The sequence below is a fragment of the Galleria mellonella genome, unplaced genomic scaffold, assembly GCF_026898425.1.
Source record: "Galleria mellonella isolate WM207_F2 unplaced genomic scaffold, CSIRO_AGI_GalMel_v1 utg6432, whole genome shotgun sequence".
Taxonomy (NCBI): domain Eukaryota; kingdom Metazoa; phylum Arthropoda; class Insecta; order Lepidoptera; family Pyralidae; genus Galleria; species Galleria mellonella.
Genome location: NW_026442136.1, coordinates 57037 through 80812, shown reverse-complemented (window position 1 = coordinate 80812; position 23776 = coordinate 57037). Strand labels below are relative to the sequence as shown.

General features: G+C 37.5%; 2 long non-coding RNA genes across 3 annotated transcripts in view; one reads left to right on the top strand and one right to left on the bottom strand.

Annotated features, from left to right (window-relative positions):
- LOC116412859 (uncharacterized) overlaps positions 1-23776 on the top strand; it is a 66631-nt gene that overhangs the window by 5706 nt on the left and 37149 nt on the right. For both annotated transcript variants that reach the window (XR_008253513.1, XR_008253512.1), the window contains exon 2: positions 955-1128. This is a non-coding gene — a long non-coding RNA (uncharacterized LOC116412859). The remainder of the gene's footprint in view (positions 1-954; positions 1129-23776) is intronic.
- Positions 8068-22830, bottom strand: LOC128201924 (uncharacterized). Its single transcript, XR_008253514.1, has 2 exons — positions 22636-22830; positions 8068-8167 (listed from the first exon to the last, which is right to left on the bottom strand). It is a non-coding gene; the product is annotated as an uncharacterized LOC128201924 (long non-coding RNA).

Here is a 23776-nt window from a genome sequence, read left to right as displayed (position 1 = left end):
CTTTATCATACGTACGGCCAAGGAGTGGAATTCTATTCCTGTATATGTTTTTTCATCCAAATATATTTTGCACCAATTTAAAACAAATGAGAATAGTCGATTCGTGGGCTCTCGAGCCCCATCTTAGACCACATCATCTCTTACCATCAGATGAGATCGTGACCAACCGCGGGACCCAACAATAATTAAAAGAAATATCGGTAACGCAGGCGAGGTTACCATTCTTTTATCATCCATTAAAAAGCGGAATGGTAACCCCGCCTGCGCTACCGGTTTACAGTGACGGATGATAGGTGGAGTTGAAACCAGATCAGTTGGCTCGTCGACGCGTTAAAGAGGGTACCGCGTGGAGGTCGACCTGATAGGATATATTCCTGGCAGTGTATTATAATACTAGCATTACTACCACTCTTCATTACTACATAACTGGGAGATTATGTAGGGTTTCTAGACATTGTCTGTATATGTAATGGGAGATATTTAAAAAACATATATCTACGGTCATAAAACACTAAAAGATACCAAAATTTTGTCTGTGTGTCTGTCTGTATGTTTATTTCGGCATCATGCATGAACTATTGCACCAAATTGAATGTTGTCGCTCTTGTGTTCAGGTCCAATTTAAAAACGGTTCTATATTAAGGAAACCCAAGGAATTTTTAAGTAATTGGTTTTCCGAGTTTTTAAATACACGTTTTTTTTACAATACGGAACAAACAAGCGCGCGGCTCACCTGATGGTAAGTGACTACCGCCGCCCATGATCACCCACAACACCAGCGGCATTGCAGGTGTGCTGCCGGCCTTTTAAAAAGGAATCTACTCTTTTCTTGAAGGTTATGATGTCGTATCGGTTAGGAAACGTACATGTACGAAGTAGCGGGAAAAAGGTGGTAATTCTAATAATATAGATACTTCTAGAAAAGATTAATAAGTCGTGTGTCATTGTCCGCAGGTTGGTGCAGTGTGGGCTTGGCCGTGTGCAGTGTCCGTGCTAGTGTATGTGTGTGTGTGAGTGCCCGATGGCGCGGAGCTAGCGGCGTGTCCCGGCATGCGCGCCGCCTAGCCATGCCCGCTGTGCACCATCCCACATGGCGCAATACACACAAAGGACTCAGCCGATGCACAGGTAAACTCACAAGTTAACGATTATCAGGTATAAACTCACAAAGGGTTAGACATGGATATTATAGCTATATTTAATTCGTTATCGTGTAGTGATTTTTGTTCACTGTGATATCACTAGTGACAAATCACAGACAGTGATTTTCCTTCACTATGATTTAAAATGAAATTAGTTGATTTGCATTAAACAGGTTTAAAATTATGACAAAAGCCACGTAGTACTTACTATTTTGGCACGTGTTTAATTGCCTAATACGCAGGCGTGCGAAACAAAACATTTTATAAAAAAAAAAAATTAAAATATATGATTCACTACTTAGTGTTAATTATGAATTAAAAAAAAAGAGACTAAAAGTGTGCTAAAAGACTTTAAAATCCACTTAAGTATTTCGTTTTTAAAACAGTATGATAGTCTTTAATGTCTCCCTTCGTACGGGTCAGATAGTCATTTGCCGCGATTTCACTTAGTGAAATGAAATCGCCGTAAATATTACCAGTGGCTAACGGAACACAGCACATACTCACGAATAAAACTTTAATTTTGAAACATTTGAATTTTGAAACATTTTGAAACATTTTTTAGTGATTTTAAAAATCTATAAAATGTATCACTCCATCTTATAGATTTTTTAAAAAATTGAAAAAAAATGATTTTAGCTAATGTTATTTCTTTTATTATATGTGGTCACATATAACAAGTGAAATATCATATAGCTACGCAAAATCATTTGTCGATCCATCTACGTCGTTTTATATTCCAAACATTAAAGGATTTGCTTTGCATAAACCCGCCGTTGGGGAGGAAAGGAATTGATGGTATGGTCAAACAGCCCCATTCCTATCAATATACTCTATCTGGTGTTATTATATATTTTTTTTATTTATTTATTCATTAGTACAAATATGTGTACATGGCGGACTTAATGCTAAAAGCATTCTCTCCCAGTCAACCATAGGGAAGTGTCAGAATACTCGAATGCGGTACTACTAATTATTGATATACATACATACTAAAATTACATATATAAACGAATAAATATATATAAATAACAAATATACTTACACATATATGATATATACTATATTATACACGAATTTGGGAATAATATAAAGCACTTATTGCTCGGATAAAAATAAAAATAAAAAATATCTCTCGTCTCTCGCTGGTGCCCCGCCAGCGTATACCAATGACACAAGCAGATTTGCTTTTCCATTTTCACCCATTGAAACAAAATTAAGTATAAACACTTGGCTCACGAGAACGTGACTGCTTATTAACACTTCTTTAAACTAATATATTAAAATGAATAAGATATTTATTATCACAATTGTTATTTATTTAACTCTTTATTGCACCAAAAACATAAAAATATACAATGACAATTAGAAAATTCAAGTGAAATACAGTAGCATGGAGTAGAGATCAGAATGTACACATAAAGGTACAAAAGGCGGTCTTATTGCTAAGTCAATCTCTGACTGACAACCTTTGATTAAAAGAGATAATGAATAACATGTTTTTTAAACTGATAACAGACCATTGGGGTATTTAAGATTATTTCCCAGGGGCATATTGACTCCTTGAAAAAGGCCTATATGTAGACATGCCTCTTAGCTATACTCTACTCTGTTATGTCCATGGTACTGCTCATGTCTATAAGCGACGGTTACTACTTTCCATCAGGTAGGCCGTCAACTTGTTTGCCATTCTAAATTGTATAAAAAAGGCATGTTCTTGCGAAGCTTTGTTCGTAATCTGGGGTGGGCACCGGACGTTTCTAAGACGGGCCAGCCCGTACGGTCTTCCCGTCTATGTACGACGTATTCGACGCGCATAGGATTAACATCCGGTGTTCTCTGATGTTCTGTCACGTTTTAGATGTAAAATTTTTTTGGTAAACCCTAATTTTATGCAAAATATTGACCGATTAAATCTCATAATCGATAATATATACTTTTACCAGGGAGAGACTTTGTACAAAAGTCGATTGCTGATTCGTGTTTCTACCGTCAGTTGTGTTTGCATGGCTGTGTTTCGGTTTGAAGGGTGGGATGGCGTAAATTTACTGGGTACGGAGGAATAACACCTGAGTCCTCAGCATTGGCAACGCATGGGGGGTATCATGGGCGAAACAGTATACTCTGTTATGTCCATGGTACTGCTTATGTCTATAGGCGACGGTTAATACTTTCTATCAGGTGGGTCGTCAGCTTGTTTGTTATAATTTTTTTTTTTTTGTTATAAAAATAATAAGTTTAGAAGAGCAAATATTTCGGAATAGAACAGATGGAATGCATAATTCACATATTGTGTTACTCGTTGTATTTATGACATTGCCAATGCGTTAGAGAGGGATGGACATATAAAAACGCATCTGCCTTTTGACTAGTCTGTAGAATTCAAATTCATCAAGATATGTCACTGGATTTTATTGGCCGTATAATCCTACCAAATTCAGATACAACCTGCTTGCATACTTTCTACATAAACTGTGTCGAATATATAATCTAGTAATGTAAAATTTGTTATTGACAAATAATTGACATGTCAAAATAAACAAAAATTTTACATACGTCTATAGGCGACGGTTACCACTTTCCATCAGGTGGGCCGTCAGCTTGTTTGCCATTCTAAGTTGTATGAAAAAAAAAACACATACATTTTCTATACACTAGCCTGCTATGAATATAAATATAAATTATATTTGCATAAGAAGAAATGAGGCAACTATATGATTTACAGTTTTTATTTTATGCATTCCTTCTATGTAATTCCTTTTTCTTAGGTTTAGAGTATAGGTTTTTTTTGATGGGTGAAAATGGTATGGTAACCCCGCCTGCGCTAACGGGATACGCTGTCGGAGCACCAGTGAAGGGCGATAGATGAGAATGAAAACAGGCCAGTTAGCCCATCATGATGAATTCATCAGGAATTAACCGTGATAGTTTCCAGGGAGAACCGCGAGGAGGTCGACCTGGTTGGGTATATTGCTAGCAATAGGATTCTCAGTCTCCATTACTAACAATCCTTTTCCCCCTAGTGGTAGTAGTTAGTAGTACTAATTGACAGATGTCATGAATGAGCAAACAGTGAAAACTCAAATTTATGTATTGGAAGATTTGAAAACACATGTCTGTTGTACCGCCATAAATTGTGTGCTGCATACATATACGTGCATATAAACCATACATCTGCATTTATATGTGTACACGGCGAAACAATGGCCCCAAGTAACGGACGGCGGCTCGACACAGGTTTGCCAATTTGTCTTAACCGGTTACGATTAATGGTCAATTAATTAATGCTTGGAAAGGACTAGCTTTCTCTTTACCAAAATATATCCGTACACAATTTTTATAGGTAGTAATTGCAGACTATGGTTTTTTTTTTTTAATTTTATTAATGACTTTAATGGCATTATGAATTATATGGGAACAGTGCGGAAGTAAAGTCTGTTCTTTTATTTATTGTTCACTGAGAAAAGAAAATAAAAAAAAAATATATTAATCAAATAATAATTATTAAATTTCATGTCTAATTTCACGTAAAAAGAAAGAGTGATCTCAATCTCGTCAAAGTGAGAAATGAGGTCAAGAATTAAAAAAAAACATAATACCTGACAACCTATACTCTAGGGGGGAAACGGATTGCTAGTATTGGGGACTTAGAATGTCATTCTAGCAATATACCCAACCAGGTTGACTTCCACGCGGTTCCCCCTGGAAACTATCATGGTTAATTCCTGATGAATTCATCATGATGAGCTAACTGGCCTGTTTTCATTCTCATCTATCACCCTTCACTGGTGCTCCGCCAGCGTATCCCGTTAGCGCAGGCGGGGTTACCATTCCATTATAACCCATTAAAAAAACTACTACCACTGTGTACTACTGGGTTCTAACAGCCCCATTGCTAGCAGTATACCTTATCAGGTCGACCTCCACGTGGTTCCCCTTGGAATCCATCGTGGTTAATTCTAGTTGAATTTGTCACGGTGGCCTAACTGACCTGCCTACATCTTCACCTGTCATCTATCACTGATGCCCCGATAGTGTATATCGATAGCGCAGGCGGGGATACCATACCAATATCATCCATTAAAAAACCCACAATTTATTGCGTAACAACAGACATGTTTTTTTTAATGGATGGTAATGGAATGGTAACCCCACCCGCGCTCCGTATACACCGGCGGGGCACCAGTGAGGGATGATAGGTGAGGATGAAGTAGGTCAGTTAGCTCATCGTGACGATTTCAACAAGAATTGTTCACGACGGTTTCCAGGGGGAAGCACGTGGAGGTCGACCTAATAGGGCATATTGCTAGCAATGGGGCTATCAAACTCCATTGCTAACAATCCCCCAACTCCCCCCCCCCCCCCCTCATCAACATTATATTAATCCTTATCATAATAACAGAAATTGACGTGGGCGAAGTCGCGAGCAACAGCTAGTTATATACATAGATTTTATGTACGATCACCTTGTTTGTAAGTATATAATGCTAGCATGTAGTATGTATAATGTAATAAACATGTAAAGGTACAGTTTAATTAAATTAAACGGAAAATTACTGATTACTATAATTACTAATATAAATGTGACCAGTTGTGTATAGAAATATTTTCCCTAAGGAAACAATTTATGACATGTTTTTTAATTATCTAGGTTAGTGTTTTACGACCTGTGGGTCGCTTACCATCAGGTGGGCCGTCAGCTTGTTTGCCATTCTAAGTTGCATAAAAAAAAATTCTGCTGCAGTTCAGACATTCACAGCAGTGATTAAGTAATACAATTCCATGGTAAATAATTGTAAAGAGGTATATATGTGTGAGTGGGTAGGGTAGTGTGAGTTATAGTGTGATGTAAATAAATGTAAATGTGTAGTGTATATATATATATACGTATATATACATATATGCACATAAGGTAGTTATGATATTATCTTATCCATTATTACAGCCCTGAATTTATATCTAGGATTTATTGTTCGTAAATAACACTCTTACTTTACTAAGGTTCCGTATAATTATATATCTAGTATAGAATATGATCATACACAAAAGAAGACTATGCCGAATCAGTTTCCTTTGCCTCGCCAAATATAAAAAGAAATTAATTTAAGTGGGTCGCTATACTGTTATAAAACAAGCAATATTAGACTCTCATACATATACAATAAGGTCAAAGGCCGTCGAGTTGGTACAAAATAGTATTGTTCAGGTTAACAAACAAAAGTCGTTGGCCGATTGACGTGTAGCAATTTGCATAATTTACACGCGGGTGACACATCAGGAAGGTTTAGTGCAGTAAATGAACTATAAAACTTTTAATTATAGTTTAATAACGCGTGACGTCACGCTACGTGCCTGGCATGTTAGTGTAGCGTTAGTGATGTGCCTATTGTGTTTAGTACATAACGACAATTAGATTGAACGCATAGTGATGTTCCTTATGTTTTTAAAAATGCAAGCTCTAAGTCTAAATGATAATGTCATGCTTTTTGAGCGTTCTTTTTTAATACCACTGAGGTGGCAAACAAGCATTCGGCCCATTTGATGGTAAGCGATTACCGTAGCCTATGAACGCCTGCTATATCAAAGGCATACCGCGTTTTGTCGATCCTAAAAAAAACTTTTTTACCTCTATTTTGAAAAAAAACCCGTACTGTTAGAAATATGTTGTGTATCTCTTAGGAAAACTATGACACTCATTCCATAATTTGAGCGTTCATGAGGGGAAGCATATCTGAAACCGCGTACCCGACCGTCTAGGCCGGTGTTCCCCACGTGGGGTCCACGACCCCCACAGCGGGTCAATTTGATAATTAAGGTGGGACAATTAAAAAATGGACTCGAAGCTATTTTAACCCTTTTGCTGGCCACTTAAATGCAATGCTAAGAGTAGATATCGGTGCCAAATTTAACAAAAAAGTAAATTAAAAAAAATCTATAAATATTTATTAGGTATAATTTCGTTTGACGTTACCAAAATATCAACTGGGCGTTTAGAGTCATCAAGTAAATTTTGTCGGGAAAAATTATGTATGGAGGCATACAAATTTTAAAAATGTTTAAGTCTCTACGGTACCCATACCGTATCGGAAAGTAATAACATACTTTACTCCTAAGTGAGGTATGTTAGTACTTTCCGATTAGAAACTAAAAACATACTACTATATAACGATATCACGTAAGGACTACTATCAGTCCCGATAGTACTCGACACTAGCTATGAAACAATCCTAGATTACTAAAACACTCACATTCAATCATTCGGTAATTTGCCATTTCTCTACAAGAAATTTTAACCTTTTTTTTGTACAACTTAGAATGCAAACAAGCTGACGGCTCACCTGATGGAAAGTGGTAACCGTCGCCTATAGACACGAGCAGTCCCATGGACATAACAGAGAATACTGTTTCGCCCATGATACCCCCCCTGCGTTGCCATTTCTGAGGACTCAGATTTTATTCCTCTGTATCCAGTAAATTCACGCTATATCCCACCCTTCAAACCGAAACACAGCCATGCAAACACAACTGCTTCACGTTTGAAACACGAATAAGACAGAGGTACCCAAGCAATTGACTTTAAATTCACCTCTTTACCTTTCACCTCACCTTTAAACTAACCTCAATATAAATGCATTTTTCCTATTTAGAATTCCTCAAAATTACTTTATATTATTTCAACAATATTATTAGAAAACATTAATTACAAATACATATTAATAGTACAAAATGATTGTCAAATAAATCCCTCAGTTGGAACAACACTAGCGTTTTGCTCGATGCAGACCATAGACAAACCGGAATGGCTAAAACGCCATTTTCTCTATCTGGATGTATTTTGCGGCAATTAGGCATTAAAACTGTCACATTACTGTACCGAAAAGGGAAGATTTATGGTATAATTAAGCAATGAGAGAATAAACGGGGGTTAATATTATAAAAACTGGATTTATTTCGTTTATTAAGCCATAAAGAAGTTGTGTAGAGTCCGCTCGCACCGCAGATGCGCTTGAGCTCACTCGTACTATCTGAAATAAAAATAAAAAGTATCTACATTATGTTTTTTTTTTTTAGAAAATGTACTAGACCATTGCGACTTTAATACATAAAAAAAAAACCTGGCAGTGTCTGGAAAATAAGAAAGAAAAATTAGACAATATGGTTGTTACCATAGTTATTATTTTTATACTTAAAAGTAAGGGTTGGTAACATATAGCAATATTTACTGATTTAATAACGAATGTGTTAAAAGTCTGTTATACCAGAGGAAGACTTTGTACAAAATTCGATTGCTTCGGTACCTCTGTCCCATTCGTGTTTCTACCGTGAAGCAGTTGTGTTTGCATGGCTGTGTTTCGGTTTGAAGGGTGGGATATGGCATGAACTTACTGGGTACACAGGAATAACACTTGACTCCACAGGAATGGCAACGCATGGGGGCTATCATGGGCGAAACAGTATACTCTGTTATGTCCATGGTACTGCTGATGTCTATAGGCGACAGTTACCACTTTCCATCAGGTGGGCCGTCAGCTTGTTTGCCATTCTAAGTTGTATAAAAAAAAATCCAAAAATTAATATTGGATATCAAACTTTTAACAAATTCGAAAATAGATATTTGATCGATGTGGGTGATGTCGAAATGGGTGATGACCTTTTTTCCGTCATGAGTGTTCAGAGGATCCCAATATATAGGTATCAGATCGGTATGCATATTACCCATGCCTATTGAATAGGCATTTAAAGAAAATCTCATAAATATATTGTAGGCATTTACGAAATAAAATTTATCGCCACGAGTTTGCATGTATGTGGGCTATTAAGTAAAAAAATCGTATTTCAAGCCTTTGTTACTTTCTCCGGATTATTTCGGATTCCGGATCTAAGTTGGGGTATTTATTACTTTTATATATAACTAACCGACCCGACAAACGTTGTTTTGGCCATTACAGTCCATTGCTAGCAATATAGCCTATTTTTTTAATGGATGATAATGGAATTGTAATCCCCCCCCCCCCCCCCCCCCCCCCGCACTAACGGTATACGCTGGCGGGGCACCATTGAGGGATGATAAGTGAGAATGAAAAGGTACGTCAGTTAGCCGATCGCGAAGAATAAACTTGGAATTCAGATCGATGGTTTCCAGGGGGACCACGTGGATGTCGACCTGACAGGGTATATTGCTAGCAATGGGACTGGTACGCATTACTAACAATCCCTACTACCCCAATATACCTTATTAGATAATGGAGTAGTAACCCTGAGTTAACGGTATGCACTGTCGAGGCACCAGTGAGAGATGATACTTGAGGATGGAAGACTGCGTTTCGGTTTGAATGGTGGTGAATTTACAGGGTACATAGGAATAACATCTGAGTCCTCAGGAATGGCAACGCATGGGGGGTATCATGGGCGAAACAGTATACTCTGTTATGTCCATGCTACTTTATATATCTATAGGCGACGGTTACCACTTTCCATCAGGTGGACCATCAGTTTGCCATTCTAAGTTCCAAAAAAAAGTAAGTCAGTTAGCTCATCGTGACAAATTCAACAATAAATTAATCACAATGTTTTCCATGGGGGACCGCGAGGAAGTCAACATGATTAGGTTTATTGCTAGCAATTGGGTTCCCACATCCCTAATATTGCAGGCATCTTTAAGCTATACTGACCGTTTATCATCAGACGGGCTAAATGCATGTTTGTCACATGGGTGATATGAAAAAAAAAAAAAGCTGATAATGAAAAACTGATATGAATAATGCTACACGTGTGTAATTGTAAGATATGACTAATCAGTATTCTGTGCTCATTATTATTTCAAAGCTTTGCATTTCATATACGTAATATGATATAGGATTTGTACCTATTTTATTTAGCTACTCAAGCATTGTAACTTGATATTTTATCATTACTTCTTGGAATGACAAGCTCACTTTGCACTTCAGTGTCATATTTTAAAGGAGATACTAACATTCCATTTTTTTTATGCAATTTAGAATGGCGAACAAGCTGATGGCTCGCCTGATGGAAAGTGGTAACCGTCGCCTATACACGTGAGCAGTACCATGGACATAACAGAGTATACTGTTTCGCCCATGATACCCCCCATGCGTTGCCATTCCTGAGGACTCGGGTGTTATTCCTCTGTACCCAGTAAATTCACGCTATATCCCACCCTTCAAACCGAAACACAGCCATGCAAACACAACTGTTCTACGGTTGAAACACGAATGGGACAGAGGTACCCAAGCAATAGACTTTTGTACAAAGTCTTCCTCTGGTAAGATTCTAGATTGTGATAGCACATATACCAGTTCTTAAGTTTTTTTAATAGATGAAAATGGAATGGTAACCCCACCCCGCCCGCGCTATCGGTATGAATGAAGGCAGGATGAGTGCAGGTCAGTTGGCCCACCATGATGAATTCGGAAATTTCCGGGGGGAACCGCGTGGTGGTCGACCTCAGAGGGTCAATTGCTAGCAACGGGGCTATTAGACCTCATTACTAACAAACCCTTTCCCCCCTGATCTCTAGGATTGCAACTATAGAAATCGTATCCAGATTGGTGTAGTAGTTTTTGCATGATACCAAATCAAACATACAAACGGAGAAGACAAAATTTTTAAAATGTGTTATTTTGACACTAGCGAGTCTCCCCGGTTTCGCACAGGTGCACATTACATCACATTACATTAGAGACCTCTAAAATTATCAGTGTTCCTCTACTATATTACGCATGTATTATAAATATAAACCTTCCTCTTGAATCACTCTATCTATTTAAAAAAAAACTTCAAAATCTGTTGCATAGTTTTAAAGATTTAAGCATACATAGGGACGGACAGACAGCGATAGCGACTTTGTTTTATACTATGTAGTGATGTATTCGTCTTTAAGACCGCCTCATATAAATTTTTCTTTAATATATATATATATATATATATATATATATATATATATATATATATATATATATATATATATATTCTTTATTGCACTAAAACATACAGTAACAACAATAAGTTAATAACAATGTTAGCAAAGGCGAACTTATCTCTAAAAGAGATCTCTTCCAGTCAACCTAACACAGTGGCACAGTATTTGAAAGATACAATAGGTATGGTCTAGTTATAATTTTATCATATTAGTAATATATTTAATTTTGACCTTAACTTAGCTATGTGTACCGGAGCAGACTAGATTAATCCGGTAATTTCGCATGCGTTACTAACTATTGGTTACGCAACCGGCCGCGTTTTCTACACAACCAGCGTCGAACAATATTCATGGCCGTGCCTATGTACGACTGTCAAGGTCCCTCATTTCGCGCCGTGACTCATAAATAACGAACACAGATGCCGAATAATGACATGATTTGCATATTTATTAATCCTATTCGATATTTAAAAATTTCTTTTTTTACTCGCTTACCGAAAATTCTGGGTGAATTTATTACGACGAACTAACTGATCTACATTTAGGGGGAAAGGGATTGTTAGTAATGGAAATTGAGAATCCCATTGCTAGCAATATGCCTAACCAGGTTGATCTCTGGCTATATTCCAGGTGCACTCATCACGATGGCTTCCAAGGGTGACCACGTGGATGTCGACCTGACAGGGTGCATTGCTGGCAATGGAACTAGTAGTTCGCATTACTAACAATCCCTTCCCCTCTTAACATGAACGTAGTTAAATACTATGTAAAAACTTGCGAAATGTAACAGTTGGTTTTCGTAACATGATCACGTCCACTTGTCACTAGGTAGCGTCGTAATGACATGTCTGTACCATGGAATGTTTTAAGCATGGGTCATATTAGTACCGCTGTAATATCTATATATCGACTTCTTCTATATATTGAGGACGGAATAGAAAAAAAAAATATTGCTAACTATGTATATACGTATATAGCAGTAAACATTGCTTTGGATTTGACATAAATATCATTTTAATTTAATATTTTTTTTTTTTGTTTTGTGTTGATCGACTCTGCATGTATTATATAAAAATTAAGCTATTTTATGTAACACTAGCTGTTGCCCGCGACTTCGTCCGCGTTTTCGTTGATTTTCGTAAAAGAAGTAGCCTATGTCCTTTCCTCACGGTTCAGTGGTTTTGATGTAACAGACACATTTCCCTTCACTGCTCTGCTCCTGTTGATCGTAGCGTGATGAAAAGTATACTATAACCTGGCCAGGAGTATGAAGAATAATTGTACCAAGTTTCGTTAAAATCCGTCGAGTAGTTTTTGTTTCTATAACGAACAGACAGACAGACGGACAAAAATTTTACTAATTGCATTTTTGACATCAGTATCGATCACTAATCACCGCCTGATAGTTATTTTGGAAATATATTTCATGTACAGAATTGACCTCTCTACAGATTTATTATAAGTATAGAAGATATAGATTAATATGATTTTTTTATACAACTTAGAATGGCAAACAAGCTGACGGCCCACCTGGTGGAAAGTGGTAACCGTCGCCTATAGACATGAGCAGTACCGTGGACATAACAGAGTATACTGTTTCGCCCATGATACCCCCCATGCGTTGCCATTCCTGAGGACTCGGGTGTTATTCCTCTGTACCCAGTAAATTCACGCCATATCCCACCCTTCAAACCGAAACACAGCCATGCAAACACAAATGCTTCACGGTTGAAACACGAATGGGACAGAAATACCCAAGCAGTCGACTTTTGTACAGTCTTTGTAATGACTTTGCAGTAGTGTTGCTTAATAAATTGTTGTGTGTCGATTTAAGCAATCGATTGTAATCCTCGATCCTTACTTCCTTACTAATGTTATAATTGTGAAAGTGAGTTTCTTTAAAGTGGCTCGAGGCCCGCATCTGCGTCCCCGTAAGGTTTTTTTTTAATGGTATGCTAACCCCGTCTGTGCTATCGGTTTACACTGGCAAGGCACCAGTGATAGATGACTGATGAGGATGAAGGCAGGTCAGTTAGCCCATCGTGACGAATTCGACTAGAATTAGCCACGATGGTTTCCAGGGGGAACCACGTGAAGGTTGACCTGACAGGGTCGTAATGTGACTATTGGACCCCATTACTAACAATCCCTTCTCTCCCCTCCCTCATAAGCGGTCCTAGACAAACCGCACACTCATTTATAAACCGATTTGAAAAATACTTTTTTTTTTTTTAACTTTGAGAGAATTGCAATACATAGCAGTAAGTCCGCCTTTCACACCAAAATTTTTTTTTTATATTTTGATCAACAAAGAATAAATAAATAAACACGTTATATTGTCGAAATTTGCCAAACGGATTTATCATGAAAATTTTCTGTACTCGAATTAAAATGTAAGAACGTAATTGCATACAACTTTAATGAAGTTCTAATGCCAAGTGGGTTACTCAATGAAACTACATCCCGCTATTGTGTTGTGTTATACGCATACATTTATGGCTAGTTACAATTAACCGTCAAAATAACGTACTTGACCCGAATTCCCGCGTAATCGTCGTAAGAGCAATCTCTTTAAAATTCGCCGCCATATTTGTTACGCAACTGCGCCTAAATGAATCGTGTTTGTCCTCGCCTCTTGTAAATGTGGTAATGAACTTGGCAAGTGTTTGGAATGATTTTTAATTGAATAAATCGTCACTGTAACCGACTTTCATATTGAGGTTTCGATTGAGTGTGTTTATTCTTTAAATATATATGTATGTATGTGTGTTGTTTTTTTTTTTTTTTATGGGTGATAATGGAATGGTAACCCCGTCCGCGCTATTGGTATACACTGGCGGGGCACCAGTGAAGGATGATAGGTGAGGATGAAGCAGGTCAGTTAGCCCATCGTGACAAATTCAACAAGAATTGTTCACGATGATTTCCAGAGGGAACCACGTGGAGGTCGACTTAATAGGGCATATTGCTAGCAATGGGGCTGTCAAACTCCATTGCTAACAATCCCTTTGCCCCTGTGTGTTGATATTGAAATTGTTTATTTCAACAAAAATCTAATTTCACCATCATTGTTGATCTTTAATAATTAAAATACGTATATTTCGTATGTAATTAGTGAGTGTTGAAATGGCTGAATATTAATTAACGGAAGTTCTCCTTTAATTAATATTATCTAATAAAATTTTGCAAGGTTTTTATTTTAATTTTTTTCTTTTTAGGGCCTCCAGAATTCAATTTACACATGATTAATTTTTTTTTTTCAATTGTCTTCAAACAAAATGAAGTTTTTATTTTGGCTGTATTTTTTTTTATGTAAAAAAAAGAATTCCGAATCGGTTAACAACTGACATAGTAATCAGGTAATAACCTGATTACTATGTCAGTTGTTAACCGATTCGGAATTCTTTTTTTTTTATCTAAAAAGATATACTTTAAATGGGGTAGTTAGTTAATGAAAAAAAATAATAATAAGACGCAATAAAAAGTTTAAATTAGAAATTATACTTTATTTCAATTGTCATTGGATGTGATTAAGTAAAACTTTCTTTTTTATATACAACTTAGAATGTCAAACAAGCTGACGGCCCACCTGATGGAAAGTGGTAACCGTCGCCTATAGACATGAGCAGTACCATGGACATAACAAAGTATACTGTTTCACCCATGATACCCCCCATGCGTTGCCATTCCTGAGGACTCAGGTGTTATTCCTCTGTACCCTGTTAATTCACTGCCATATTCCACCCTTTAAACCGAAACGCAAACATGCAAATATACTCGTAACTGCGTCACGGTAGAAATAATTCAATTGATGCATAATTAATTTTTTTTTTTTAAACTGAACTACTCAATTGATTTTGATCAAATTTCTATGAGACCAATCTGTAAGTAAGTCGTGTCAATTAAAAAAAAAAATTAAAATCTGTTTAAGACTGACTGAGGTAACAAACATAAAAAAAGGAAAAAAAAAAACAGGACCTGTTTCTGAATCTCCTTCTTTTTAAAATCAGTGAAAAATGAGAATTTCTTAGTCTTTTAGTATTAAGCTTTGTTTTTTTTTTTTGCCATCTCCCGTATTGTTCTCATAGCAAAGTCATTTAAACTGCTTTCAGTGGCGGAATAAGTTCTCATCATCATCATCATGTCAGCCGTTAACTGTCCACTGCTGGACATAGGCCTACCCCATAAGAAAGGGTTTTGCTGGTAGTTGTTTTGCAATTGTAGTTAGGCTTTGGAGATGTTTAAAGAGAGATTTTAAGCTTCTTTAATCATCTCTTACGACATCCACGGAAAAGGAAGGGGTAGCCTATTCTATGCCGGGACCACACAGAAATTAGTTCTATTTATTTGAAATTTAATATTTTCCCTGATACTTTCCCTTGATATCAAAAAATTTTAAAGAAAAAAATAAAAGAAGAAAAAGGACTTATGGTTTGAACAAAGTAAAAAAATGAGTTTTCTGTACTGACATGACTGCTTTTTTTTAATCGACTTAAAATATATCTCTCTGGAAATAATATTTAATGATACAGATCGAAAATTCTTTTAAAAAAAACATTAATAAGTTATTAAATAAGTCAAAAAATGTATTTTCCGTACTAACATGACTGCTTTTTTTATCGACTTAAAGTATATCTCTCTAGCAATAATATTTAATTATACATGTCGAAAATTCTCTTAAAAACATGCTAATTTTCCTTTGTATCCTGTATTCATCATCGCCATATCACCAGTGATCTGTCCACCTGTCCTGTCTATATCCTGTATTGTGTATAAATTATTCTATGCATACCTAGACGCTCTAAAATTCCGTGCCGTTATCTGTCTGCTTATAGCAGTGGTCTGTACCGCCTGGGCAGGCTGGGCGCGGCTAGTACTATGTCGAGAACCGGTCGTATTAACACGCGGCGTACACACAAAAAACATTTCTTACCTGTGTGAACTGGCTTGTACGACAGTTTCTTACTATCCAAGTGTGAGTCCTGTACAAGGTTTATGGTTTCTGTGACACTGATAATGGTTGACGAAGCCGTAAATGGGGGAAAGGGATATTTAGTAATGGGATTAACAGCTCCATTGCTAATGGCTGTCTTTTTTTAATGGAAGATGAATGGTAATCCCGCCTGCGCTGTGGTTTACACTGGCGGGGCACCAGTTAGGGATGATAGGTGAGCATGAAAGCAGCTCAATTGACCTATCATGAATAATTAAAAATAATATATACAATAACCATGATGGTTTCCAGGGGAACCGCGTGGAGGGCGACCTGATGTGGTATTGCTAGAAATGCGGATGCTACCTTCTCACGTACTTCTTCGGATACTATTGTGATACCTATTATTAACAGTCCCCTCTCCCTCCCCCCTTAATATCAGGATTAACGGTTCTATCAAGTTAACATATGTATATGCGATTATAGAATTCATCCTTCTTAATTCCTGGTCAATTCGTCACAGGTCGACCTCCATGCGGTTCCCACTTAAAACCGTCGTAATTAATTTTTGATGAATTCATCACGATAGGCCAACTGACCTGCTTTATCTTCACCTATCATCCCTCACTGGTGCCCCGCCACTATATACCGACGGCGCGGACGAGATACCATTCCATTCACATTCATTAAAAAAAAAAACCCTTATGATGAACCGACTGATCTGACTTCATTCTCATTTATCATCTCCCACTGGTCCCCCCTGTCATATATTGACAGCACAGGCGAGCTTACTATTCTATTATCCCATAAAAAATATATATAAATAAAACCGTATGGAACGCCTGCAACAGCTAGGTAATTCGGTCCATTGGTCTGCCATTGATCGATTTTTCATTAACACTGAAGTCCAACGAGGCCAGTTCGATGCCCGAAATATATCGGTCTCCGTGCGACCGTATGGCCTACAATAAAAATACCATACAACGGCTCGGTAGGCTAATATTGATGTTCGACTCTCGAACTCTCGAACTCTCGAGTGGGGTTGAACGCCGCGTCGATACGTTCGAAATTCAAATCCCGAATGTTTTTTTTTTTAATAGGTGATAATGCAATAGTAACCCCGCCTGTGCTAACGGTATACGCTGGCGGGATACCCGTGATAGGGTATAGATGATAGATGACGATGAAAGCAGGTCAGTTAGCCCATCGTGAAGAATTACACGAGAAGTAACCACGGTGGTTTCCAGGGCGAACCGCGTGGAGGTCGACCTGATACCCAGTTTAGCAGTATTTCCGAACCGATACGACAACATAACCTTCAAGAAAAGAGTATATTCCTTTTTAAAGGCCGGCAGCACACCTGCAATGCCGCTGGTGTTGTGGGTGATCATGGGCGGCGGTAGTCACTTACCATCAGGTGAGCCGCATGCTCGTTTGCCCCCTGTGTTGTAAAAAAAAAAAAAACAGTTACCATGGGGTATACCAGACCCCAATTACTAACAATCCCTTTCCCCCTACATAATCGACTAACACCATGCACATGTCATTCAAAATCTGTTATTTAAAAAATCATATTGGATAAAAAGCTTTTAACACCGACCGATATGGACGATATCGAAATAAATTATGAACTGTTTTCCCATCGTCAATGTCCAGAGAAACCCAATATATATGTAGATATCGGATCGGTATCCGTATTGCCCATGCCTACTGCAGAAGTTATTTTTACCACTGTCAAACGAAGGGTGTCCAACTGCAGATTGAGGAATATTGAACATTTTCAATAATTCAGCTCTCGGCGGAGTCTAGACAGCGGTGACCGTTCGTATTTATGGAAGGCCACCAATTTACAGACTTAAATAGCTATCAGATACGGGTTAAAATTACTTGACCCCATTTGATTCTCAGTTAGAACTCTCTAGAAGTTTATTTTGACTATTATTATTATTGAAAGACCAACTATTTTCAGACAGAAAAACCTGTGACACTGCGACCTTTTCATGATCTTTCGTGCTCGTTTTTTTAAAGGAAGATTTTTTAAGATGTTTTTTATCCCTCAGGATACAGAGTGTGTTTTCCCAATGAGATATATCGTTTATGTATGTGTGGGCTACAGCGACACATTCAGTGCTGCGGCATTTCTTCCTCACTGTGACAAAATCTGCGAATAATTTTTGGGCCTAAGCCTAGTTGGGCCATGTGCTTGTTTAATTTGCAGTGTCTAGTGAGAGCCCTTGTTAATATACACATTTTTACTCAAAAGAATTAATTTCTGAGAGTGATTTACTGAAAATCCCTTAATCAGAGTTTATTTAACTACCATTATTTTCATCTTTTTTTTTATGCAACTTAGAATGGCCAACAAGCTGACGGCCCACCTGATGGGAAGTGGTAACCGTCGTCTATAGACATGAGCTGTACCATGGACATAACAGGGTATACTGTTTCGCCCATGATACTCCCCATGCGTTGCCATTCCTGAGGATTTAGTTGTTATTCCTCTGTACCCAGTAAATTCACGCCATATCCCACCCTTCAAACCGAAACACAGCCATGCAAACACAGCTGCTTCACGGTTGAAACACGAATGGGATAGAGGTACCCAAGCAATCGACTTTTGTCTTAAGTACTGCTAGCGACATATCACCGTGTTGTATTATGTTATAAAAAGTCCCAGAAATATAATTGAAAAAAAAAAATGGAGACATCAATAGATATAGGCGTGATGAATGTGTATATATTTATTTAAAAAAGTTCACAATTCCATTACAAAATGCTTGTAAAACACGCACGTTTTACATAAATCATTACTTAGTTACAAGTCGAGTGAAATAAAATTTAAAAATTTGTATTTTATTTCTTTTAACATTAGTTACTTATAAATAATCTTATGAATACATAAAATGTTACAAAAACAAAGGTCAAATGTCCTCGCAGAAATACCTCTACTCTTTGTCTTTACAGAAGATCGTAAATCAAATAACATTTGGTTACGTTATTTGGCGGTAACGCTTCGATATCAGGTTCAGGGACGACTTCAAGCACGTAAACACACCGTGGTAATCGATTTACTAATTAACTGAACTAATTAAAATATATAAGTTTGGATATTAATAGAAATAACGAAACAGAATATTCATATATTTTTCCCTCTCGTATTGTGATAATCAATCAAAATTGTTAGGTTATTTTTCCCCACTCGTGACATTATGATTGAAGCTTGGACTCTGCTGTTGGATATTTATTTACTCGGTGGCGAAATGGCGGTGCGACGTTGCCGCGCTGCGCGCTGAACGAGAACGTGCCACGTTGCCGCTCCGCCATGTTCCACAAGTAAATATTCGAATTTCGAACTTGTTTGGCATTGCGAATTGGTCAGGTTAGCGTAAATGGACGCTCGGTATTCTTTAGATATAAATATAAGTTTATAACAACATTGTGCGCCGTGTGTAGGCTGGTTTGGTATTCTGTAACGGTTTCAGCCAATTAAAGAACACGAAACTGGTTTAGTTCGCCGTTTCGTACTGGGATACCTATTGATAAATAAATTGCCGGTGGCCGGCGGTGGTCCGCGCGAAATGCACTGGCCGGAATAATTAAGTAATATTTTATAATCATAAAGCGTTATGAGAATTTTTGTATCTTACATAATTAATCGTAGTCGTGCACTTGTAGTTTTTCTTGAATATGCAATGGTAATGCCAGTTGTATAGCGTTTAATGGTATACGCACACATTAGTGGAAGTTGAAGCAAAAGAAATTCCGTAATTTTATGGTTGGAATCAACTCAGTTGGCCTATCATGGTATTATTGGCGAATGCCAAAGGAATGTAATTAGATTAGTCTAATGGGAATATTAGAAGTCATATGACGATACTATAAAATTAATATGGTGACTATAAACTGTAGAAAGATTATTGTCAATCGACTTTAAAAAGAATGGAGTTCTCAAGTCGGTTGTATTTTTTTTTTGTTTATTACCTCATAACGCTGTTAGTTTGTAAACCGATTTGGAATTTTTTTTTATCTAAAAGTATATATTTACCGATTGGTCTCATAGATATTTTATCAAAATCGGTTCAGTAGATAATTTTTTAAATTAGTTATATTAATTAGTTTTGTCACAATTGAAGTCGACTTTTTTTGTGAAACGCGATCTTAATTATACCGTCGACTTTTGTGACTAAATGTAATCGTTTACCTGCTGAGAGCTAGCCAATGGGTATAGAATGGCAAAACAGACATACTGACGGCCTGCCTGGTGAAAAAGGTAACGTACACAGTAGGTAAATTGGTATTAAGCATTATTTAATCGTTGCTTGTCCACGATTCTACATTATGGTATCTGACCAAACGGAAATCAGGAGGCACGGCTTAATAATTATAAAAAAAATAAAAATATAAAACGAAATCTACTATTTCGATTACTAAATAAATCTAAACAGTGGGGGGGGGGAAGGGATTGTTAATAATGGAGACTGAGAATCCCATTGCTAGCAATATACCCAACCCAACCAGGTCGATCTCCTCGCGGTTCCCCCTGGAAACTTTAATGGTTAATTCCTGATGAATTCATCATGATGGGCTAACTGGCCTGTTTTCATTCTCATCTATCACCCTTCACTGGTGCTCCGCCAGCGTATCCCATTAGCGCAGGCGGGGTTACCATACCATTTTCACCCATCAAAAAAAAATCTAAACAGTGGACTTGAGAACAAAGTATTTTATTAGTAGAACATGTTGCAGTGCAGTTGCCAAGTCATTATAATTATTATAGAAGTAAAGATGTCTAATATTGATTCGGTTATTATAAACGCTGATAGGTCATTTGATTAGATTAACAATTTATAACAAAGTTGTAGAATAGACACTTCTAGTATAGTCACTGATTAAAACAACTGATTCGGTTTTACATGAGATCTCACAACTGTCTGTAGTGGAACAACTGCGTCGAGAGACTTGGCATATTTTTACATTTTATGTTTTTGATGAGTTGTCTTATCAGAGGGAGACTTTGTACAAAAGTCGTTTGCTTGGGGTACCTCTGTCCCATTCGTGTTTCAACCGTGAAGCAGTTGTGTTTTCATGGCTGTGTTTCGGTTTGAAGGGTGGGATATGGCGTGAATTTACTGGGTACAGATGAATAACACTTGAGTCCTTAGGAATGGCAACGCATGGGGGTATTATGGGCGAAACAGTATACTCTGTTATGTCCATGGTACTGCTTATGTCTATAGGCGACGGTTACCACTTTCCATCAGGTGGGCCGTCAGCTTGTTTGCCATTCTAAGTTGTATAAAAAAAAATATTATAATAGATAATTAGAAAGACGAAAGAGAGGAGTTTGTCAACTGGATAGATTCTATTTTCGTAGGGAAAGTGCAGGTTCGAATCCAATTTAATCGTACTGCCATTAATTTAAATTTTGGATATAGATGGAGAAATGATGGATTAAGTATTAGGAGTATTTTTGTTTACACATACCTAGATATCTAAATAAATGCTACATAATAGATAGACATCAGCTGAATCACCGGCGCTGACACAATAAAGATATTCTAAAAACGCCGCTTCATTTCTGAGCGTTTTATCTTTTACGTATGTTATCTATTATTAATTTACTAGATAAATTAAGCAAATACCTAGTGTGTATATTTTATTTTCCTAGATAGCTAGATTTTTAAGATTTTTTTAAACGGATGATAATGGAATGGTAACCCCGCCTGCGCTAACGGTATACGCTGGAGGGGCACCAGTGAGCGATGATAGGTGAGAATGAAAAGACAGGTCAGTTAGCCCATCGTGATGAATACACTTGGAACTCGGCACGATGGTTTCCAGGGGGACCACGTGGAGGTCAACCTGGTTGGGTATATTGCTAGCAATATTGCTAGCTATTAACAATCCCCCAGATTTTCGAGTTGGCAACGCGAAACTGGTACGGAATCTCGCTTCGAGCCGGCTTGTCCTGTCCGCATTGATCGGTCGCCGCCGCGACGTTGCCGCTCCGCGCGCTCTCCTGGCCGCACGTTGCCGTTCCGCGGCGGCCTATTATTATTTATTATGTTATGGCCGCCCGCGGCCCCCCGCGCGCGCCACTGCACGCTTGCGTCACCCGCGTGCAATGCCCGACAATGTTTTTACACTATTGTTTTCCGAGATTCGCGCTAATTATAATAATTCAGACGGTAAAGGATGTAAGTTTACTTCACGCCCACTGTTATTGTGCGAAAAGATTGTTAGATTGTTTTTTTTTTTTTATCGCGGGTTGATCTCTAGATGCTTGCTAGTAATATACTCTATCAGATCGACCTCCAAGCGGTTCTCCCTGGAAACTATAGTGGTTAATTGTTGTGAATTTCATCACGATGGACTGACTGCTCTCATCCTCACTTACCATCCCTCACTGGTGCCCCTCCAGTGTATATCGATAGCGCAGGCGGGGTTACCATTCCATTACCAACTATTAGAAAAAAAATCTAGACGCTATGTCCACATAGAATTGTTACTTTAATTAATAAGAAATGCAGATTTTAATGGGTACATAGATAAACAAATAAACAATTTATTGGCATTTAATTGAATATAACATGCTTGACAGGTTAACAAACGAGACAAACCTAGCTGTGTGGTCCCAGCGTAGAATTCCTTTCCAGTGGGTGATGTAAGAGGCGACTAAGGGAGGGTGAGGGATGGGCAGCAGCGTCCCTCTTAAAACATCACCAATGCCAAACGTGGCAACTACTGGCAAAACTCCCCAAGGGAGAGGCCTATGTTTAACAGCTCTATTGTTGTAACGTTGACTTCCACACAGTCTCCCCTGAAAACCATTATGATTGATAATCGTCCCAATGGGCCAACTGACCTGCTTTCATCCTCACTACTCATCACTCACTGGTGCCTCTCCAGTGTATACCAATAAGCGGGGTTATCATTCCATTATCATACATTCAAAAAATGTCTCTGCCTATCCCATTCGTGATTGTAGTCGTTAGTATATTCATTTAAAAAATATTATCAAAATTGTACTACCAATAGATTTAGACTGATTTTATTTTATTCTTGAACTCTGTGGTTTAAGAAACACCACAGTCTAAATATAAACAGTGCGCCAAACGTGGCGAAACAAATTCCGCGCGTAATAAAAATGGATGTTCATTGACTGATTGTAAATGCCAATATGGTTGTATTGTAACTAATTATGTGTACTTTATCGATGAATCACGAAGTACTTTATTATAATATACGTGTAATTCTTTCATAATGTATTTTATAGAGATATATACTTATTTCAGACATATTCTTTTAAGCGGTTACCGGATATTTTTGGTATTTATAAATATTTTATAGAACTTCACGGAGAACGTACTCAAGTCTGCACTGACTTCGATGATTATTTCCATCGAAAGGTTTCGCTTTAATTTGACACTTGATTTCTTTTATCTTCTCTTTTCACAATCATAGTCCTTTTCAACTTTGAATTTAGCAAAACGACCTAAATTCCAAAGTATGATTAGACATTTTAGATACCACCTGCAATGCCGCTGGTGTTGTGGGTGATCATGGGCGGCGGTAGTCACTTACCCATCAGGTGAGCCGCATACTCGTTTGTCCCCTGTGTTGTAAAAAAAAAACCACACACTTTATGACTACATAAAGTTGTAAAATATATACATATCATATCGTTGAGTTATACACAGTTTAGAACGGTAAACGACGTCACAAATAAAATTAATTCCCAACTAAATATTATATTCAATG